The sequence below is a fragment of the Numenius arquata genome, unplaced genomic scaffold (genome assembly GCF_964106895.1).
Source record: "Numenius arquata unplaced genomic scaffold, bNumArq3.hap1.1 HAP1_SCAFFOLD_758, whole genome shotgun sequence".
NCBI classification, from domain to species: Eukaryota; Metazoa; Chordata; class Aves; order Charadriiformes; family Scolopacidae; genus Numenius; species Numenius arquata.
Genome location: NW_027414417.1, coordinates 1 through 6,348, shown reverse-complemented (window position 1 = coordinate 6,348; position 6,348 = coordinate 1).

Below are 6,348 nucleotides of genomic sequence, written 5' to 3'. Positions count from 1 at the left end.
GGAGTGGCCAGCAAAGCCCGCAGCCCCAAAGTCTGGGCGGCAATGCGTGCAGTTCCCAGAGAGGTTCGAAACAAGCCCTAGTTGTTCTCGCTGGCACCTTGGGTGCGGGAGCCACCCCCGGCCGTTGGGCCCTTTTGGAGCCCGGTGCCGGGAAAAAAGTGAAAGACAGGTGGTTTTGAGGCTGGAGTGGCCAGCAGAGCCCGCAGCACCAAAGTCTGGGCGGCAATGCGTGCAGTTCCCAGAGAGGTTCGAAACAAGCCCTAGTTGTTCTCGCTGGCACCTTGGGTGCGGGAGCCACCACCGGCCGTTGGGCCCTTTTGGAGCCCGGTGCCGGGAAAAAAGTGAAAGGCAGGTGGTTTTGAGGCTGGAGTGGCCAGCAAAGCCCGCAGCCCCAAAGTCTGGGCGGCAATGCGTGCAGTTCCCAGAGAGGTTCGAAACAAGCCCTAGTTGTTCTCGCTGGCACCTTGGGTGCGGGAGCCACCCCCGGCCGTTGGGCCCTTTTGGAGCCCGGTGCCGGGAAAAAAGTGAAAGGCAGGTGGTTTTGAGGCTGGAGTGGCCAGCAAAGCCCGCAGCCCCAAAGTCTGGGCGGCAATGCGTGCAGTTCCCAGAGAGGTTCGAAACAAGCCCTAGTTGTTCTCGCTGGCACCTTGGGTGCGGGAGCCACCCCCGGCCGTTGGGCCCTTTTGGAGCCCGGTGCCGGGAAAAAAGTGAAAGGCAGGTGGTTTTGAGGCTGGAGTGGCCAGCAAAGCCCGCAGCCCCAAAGTCTGGGCGGCAATGCGTGCAGTTCCCAGAGAGGTTCGAAACAAGCCCTAGTTGTTCTCGCTGGCACCTTGGGTGCGGGAGCCACCCCCGGCCGTTGGGCCCTTTTGGAGCCCCGTGCCGGGAAAAAAGTGAAAGGCAGGTGGTTTAGAGGCTGGAGTGGCCAGCAAAGCCCGCAGCCCCAAAGTCTGGGCGGCAATGCGTGCAGTTCCCAGAGAGGTTCGAAAAAAGCCCTAGTTGTTCTCGCTGGCACCTTGGGTGCGGGAGCCACCCCCGGCCGTTGGGCCCTTTTGGAGCCCGGTGCCGGGAAAAAAGTGAAAGACAGGTGGTTTTGAGGCTGGAGTGGCCAGCAAAGCCCGCAGCCCCAAAGTCTGGGCGGCAATGCGTGCAGTTCCCAGAGAGGTTCGAAACAAGCCCTAGTTGTTCTCGCTGGCACCTTGGGTGCGGGAGCCACCCCCGGCCGTTGGGCCCTTTTGGAGCCCGGTGCCGGGAAAAAAGTGAAAGGCAGGTGGTTTAGAGGCTGGAGTGGCCAGCAAAGCCCGCAGCCCCAAAGTCTGGGCGGCAATGCGTGCAGTTCCCAGAGAGGTTCGAAACAAGCCCTAGTTGTTCTCGCTGGCACCTTGGGTGCGGGAGCCACCCCCGGCCGTTGGGCCCTTTTGGAGCCCGGTGCCGGGAAAAAAGTGAAAGACAGGTGGTTTTGAGGCTGGAGTGGCCAGCAGAGCCCGCAGCCCCAAAGTCTGGGCGGCAATGCGTGCAGTTCCCAGAGAGGTTCGAAACAAGCCCTAGTTGTTCTTGCTGGCACCTTGGGTGCGGGAGCCACCCCCGGCCGTTGGGCCCTTTTGGAGCCCGGTGCCGGGAAAAAAGTGAAAGGCAGGTGGTTTTGAGGCTGGAGTGGCCAGCAAAGCCCGCAGCCCCAAAGTCTGGGCGGCAATGCGTGCAGTTCCCAGAGAGGTTCGAAACAAGCCCTAGTTGTTCTCGCTGGCACCTTGGGTGCGGGAGCCACCCCCGGCCGTTGGGCCCTTTTGGAGCCCGGTGCCGGGAAAAAAGTGAAAGGCAGGTGGTTTTGAGGCTGGAGTGGCCAGCAAAGCCCGCAGCCCCAAAGTCTGGGCGGCAATGCGTGCAGTTCCCAGAGAGGTTCGAAACAAGCCCTAGTTGTTCTCGCTGGCACCTTGGGTGCGGGAGCCACCCCCGGCCGTTGGGCCCTTTTGGAGCCCGGTGCCGGGAAAAAAGTGAAAGGCAGGTGGTTTTGAGGCTGGAGTGGCCAGCAAAGCCCGCAGCCCCAAAGTCTGGGCGGCAATGCGTGCAGTTCCCAGAGAGGTTCGAAAGAAGCCCTAGTTGTTCTCGCTGGCACCTTGGGTGCGGGAGCCACCCCCGGCCGTTGGGCCCTTTTGGAGCCCGGTGCCGGGAAAAAAGTGAAAGGCAGGTGGTTTTGAGGCTGGAGTGGCCAGCAAAGCCCGCAGCCCCAAAGTCTGGGCGGCAATGCGTGCAGTTCCCAGAGAGGTTCGAAACAAGCCCTAGTTGTTCTCGCTGGCACCTTGGGTGCGGGAGCCACCCCCGGCCGTTGGGCCCTTTTGGAGCCCGGTGCCGGGAAAAAAGTGAAAGGCAGGTGGTTTTGAGGCTGGAGTGGCCAGCAAAGCCCGCAGCCCCAAAGTCTGGGCGGCAATGCGTGCAGTTCCCAGAGAGGTTCGAAACAAGCCCTAGTTGTTCTCGCTGGCACCTTGGGTGCGGGAGCCACCCCCGGCCGTTGGGCCCTTTTGGAGCCCGGTGCCGGGAAAAAAGTGAAAGGCAGGTGGTTTTGAGGCTGGAGTGGCCAGCAAAGCCCGCAGCCCCAAAGTCTGGGCGGCAATGCGTGCAGTTCCCAGAGAGGTTCGAAACAAGCCCTAGTTGTTCTCGCTGGCACCTTGGGTGCGGGAGCCACCCCCGGCCGTTGGGCCCTTTTGGAGCCCGGTGCCGGGAAAAAAGTGAAAGACAGGTGGTTTTGAGGCTGGAGTGGCCAGCAGAGCCCGCAGCCCCAAAGTCTGGGCGGCAATGCGTGCAGTTCCCAGAGAGGTTCGAAACAAGCCCTAGTTGTTCTCGCTGGCACCTTGGGTGCGGGAGCCACCCCCGGCCGTTGGGCCCTTTTGGAGCCCGGTGCCGGGAAAAAAGTGAAAGGCAGGTGGTTTTGAGGCTGGAGTGGCCAGCAAAGCCCGCAGCCCCAAAGTCTGGGCGGCAATGCGTGCAGTTCCCAGAGAGGTTCGAAACAAGCCCTAGTTGTTCTCGCTGGCACCTTGGGTGCGGGAGCCACCCCCGGCCGTTGGGCCCTTTTGGAGCCCGGTGCCGGGAAAAAAGTGAAAGGCAGGTGGTTTTGAGGCTGGAGTGGCCAGCAAAGCCCGCAGCCCCAACGTCTGGGCGGCAATGCGTGCAGTTCCCAGAGAGGTTCGAAACAAGCCCTAGTTGTTCTCGCTGGCACCTTGGGTGCGGGAGCCACCCCCGGCCGTTGGGCCCTTTTGGAGCCCGGTGCCGGGAAAAAAGTGAAAGGCAGGTGGTTTTGAGGCTGGAGTGGCCAGCAAAGCCCGCAGCCCCAAAGTCTGGGCGGCAATGCGTGCAGTTCCCAGAGAGGTTCGAAACAAGCCCTAGTTGTTCTCGCTGGCACCTTGGGTGCGGGAGCCACCCCCGGCCGTTGGGCCCTTTTGGAGCCCGGTGCCGGGAAAAATTGCCAAAAGTGAAAGACAGGTGGTTTTGAGGCTGGAGTGGCCAGCAAAGCCCGCAGCCCCAAAGTCTGGGCGGCAATGCGTGCAGTTCCCAGAGAGGTTCGAAACAAGCCCTAGTTGTTCTCGCTGGCACCTTGGGTGCGGGAGCCACCCCCGGCCGTTGGGCCCTTTTGGAGCCCGGTGCTGGGAAAAAAGTGAAAGACAGGTGGTTTAGAGGCTGGAGTGGCCAGCAAAGCCCGCAGCCCCAAAGTCTGGGCGGCAATGCGTGCAGTTCCCAGAGAGGTTCGAAACAAGCCCTAGTTGTTCTCGCTGGCACCTTGGGTGCGGGAGCCACCCCCGGCCGTTGGGCCCTTTTGGAGCCCGGTGCCGGGAAAAAAGTGAAAGGCAGGTGGTTTTGAGGCTGGAGTGGCCAGCAAAGCCCGCAGCCCCAAAGTCTGGGCGGCAATGCGTGCAGTTCCCAGAGAGGTTCGAAACAAGCCCTAGTTGTTCTCGCTGGCACCTTGGGTGCGGGAGCCACCCCCGGCCGTTGGGCCCTTTTGGAGCCCGGTGCCGGGAAAAAAGTGAAAGGCAGGTGGTTTTGAGGCTGGAGTGGCCAGCAAAGCCCGCAGCCCCAAAGTCTGGGCGGCAATGCGTGCAGTTCCCAGAGAGGTTCGAAACAAGCCCTCGTTGTTCTCGCTGGCACCTTGGGTGCGGGAGCCACCCCCGGCCGTTGGGCCCTTTTGGAGCCCGGTGCCGGGAAAAAAGTGAAAGGCAGGTGGTTTTGAGGCTGGAGTGGCCAGCAAAGCCCGCAGCCCCAAAGTCTGGGCGGCAATGCGTGCAGTTCCCAGAGAGGTTCGAAAGAAGCCCTAGTTGTTCTCGCTGGCACCTTGGGTGCGGGAGCCACCCCCGGCCGTTGGGCCCTTTTGGAGCCCGGTGCCGGGAAAAAAGTGAAAGGCAGGTGGTTTTGAGGCTGGAGTGGCCAGCAAAGCCCGCAGCCCCAAAGTCTGGGCGGCAATGCGTGCAGTTCCCAGAGAGGTTCGAAAGAAGCCCTAGTTGTTCTCGCTGGCACCTTGGGTGCGGGAGCCACCCCCGGCCGTTGGGCCCTTTTGGAGCCCGGTGCCGGGAAAAAAGTGAAAGGCAGGTGGTTTTGAGGCTGGAGTGGCCAGCAAAGCCCGCAGCCCCAAAGTCTGGGCGGCAATGCGTGCAGTTCCCAGAGAGGTTCGAAACAAGCCCTAGTTGTTCTCGCTGGCACCTTGGGTGCGGGAGCCACCCCCGGCCGTTGGGCCCTTTTGGAGCCCGGTGCCGGGAAAAAAGTGAAAGACAGGTGGTTTTGAGGCTGGAGAGGCCAGCAAAGCCCGCAGCCCCAAAGTCTGGGCGGCAATGCGTGCAGTTCCCAGAGAGGTTCGAAAGAAGCCCTAGTTGTTCTCGCTGGCACCTTGGGTGCGGGAGCCACCCCCGGCCGTTGGGCCCTTTTGGAGCCCGGTGCCGGGAAAAAAGTGAAAGGCAGGTGGTTTTGAGGCTGGAGTGGCCAGCAAAGCCCGCAGCCCCAAAGTCTGGGCGGCAATGCGTGCAGTTCCCAGAGAGGTTCGAAACAAGCCCTAGTTGTTCTCGCTGGCACCTTGGGTGCGGGAGCCACCCCCGGCCGTTGGGCCCTTTTGGAGCCCGGTGCCGGGAAAAAAGTGAAAGGCAGGTGGTTTTGAGGCTGGAGTGGCCAGCAAAGCCCGCAGCCCCAAAGTCTGGGCGGCAATGCGTGCAGTTCCCAGAGAGGTTCGAAACAAGCCCGAGTTGTTCTCGCTGGCACCTTGGGTGCGGGAGCCACCCCCGGCCGTTGGGCCCTTTTGGAGCCCGGTGCCGGGAAAAAAGTGAAAGACAGGTGGTTTTGAGGCTGGAGTGGCCAGCAAAGCCCGCAGCCCCAAAGTCTGGGCGGCAATGCGTGCAGTTCCCAGAGAGGTTCGAAACAAGCCCTAGTTGTTCTCGCTGGCACCTTGGGTGCGGGAGCCACCCCCGGCCGTTGGGCCCTTTTGGAGCCCGGTGCCGGGAAAAAAGTGAAAGGCAGGTGGTTTTGAGGCTGGAGTGGCCAGCAAAGCCCGCAGCCCCAAAGTCTGGGCGGCAATGCGTGCAGTTCCCAGAGAGGTTCGAAACAAGCCCTAGTTGTTCTCGCTGGCACCTTGGGTGCGGGAGCCACCCCTGGCCGTTGGGCCGTTTTGGAGCCCGGTGCCGGGAAAAAAGTGAAAGACAGGTGGTTTTGAGGCTGGAGTGGCCAGCAAAGCCCGCAGCCCCAAAGTCTGGGCGGCAATGCGTGCAGTTCCCAGAGAGGTTCGAAACAAGCCCTAGTTGTTCTCGCTGGCACCTTGGGTGCGGGAGCCACCCCCGGCCGTTGGGCCCTTTTGGAGCCCGGTGCCGGGAAAAAAGTGAAAGGCAGGTGGTTTTGAGGCTGGAGTGGCCAGCAAAGCCCGCAGCCCCAAAGTCTGGGCGGCAATGCGTGCAGTTCCCAGAGAGGTTCGAAACAAGCCCTAGTTGTTCTCGCTGGCACCTTGGGTGCGGGAGCCACCCCCGGCCGTTGGGCCCTTTTGGAGCCCGGTGCCGGGAAAAAAGTGAAAGGCAGGTGGTTTTGAGGCTGGAGTGGCCAGCAAAGCCCGCAGCCCCAAAGTCTGGGCGGCAATGCGTGCAGTTCCCAGAGAGGTTCGAAAGAAGCCCTAGTTGTTCTCGCTGGCACCTTGGGTGCGGGAGCCACCCCCGGCCGTTGGGCCCTTTTGGAGCCCGGTGCCGGGAAAAAAGTGAAAGACAGGTGGTTTTGAGGCTGGAGTGGCCAGCAAAGCCCGCAGCCCCAAAGTCTGGGCGGCAATGCGTGCAGTTCCCAGAGAGGTTCGAAACAAGCCCTAGTTGTTCTCGCTGGCACCTTGGGTGCGGGAGCCACCCC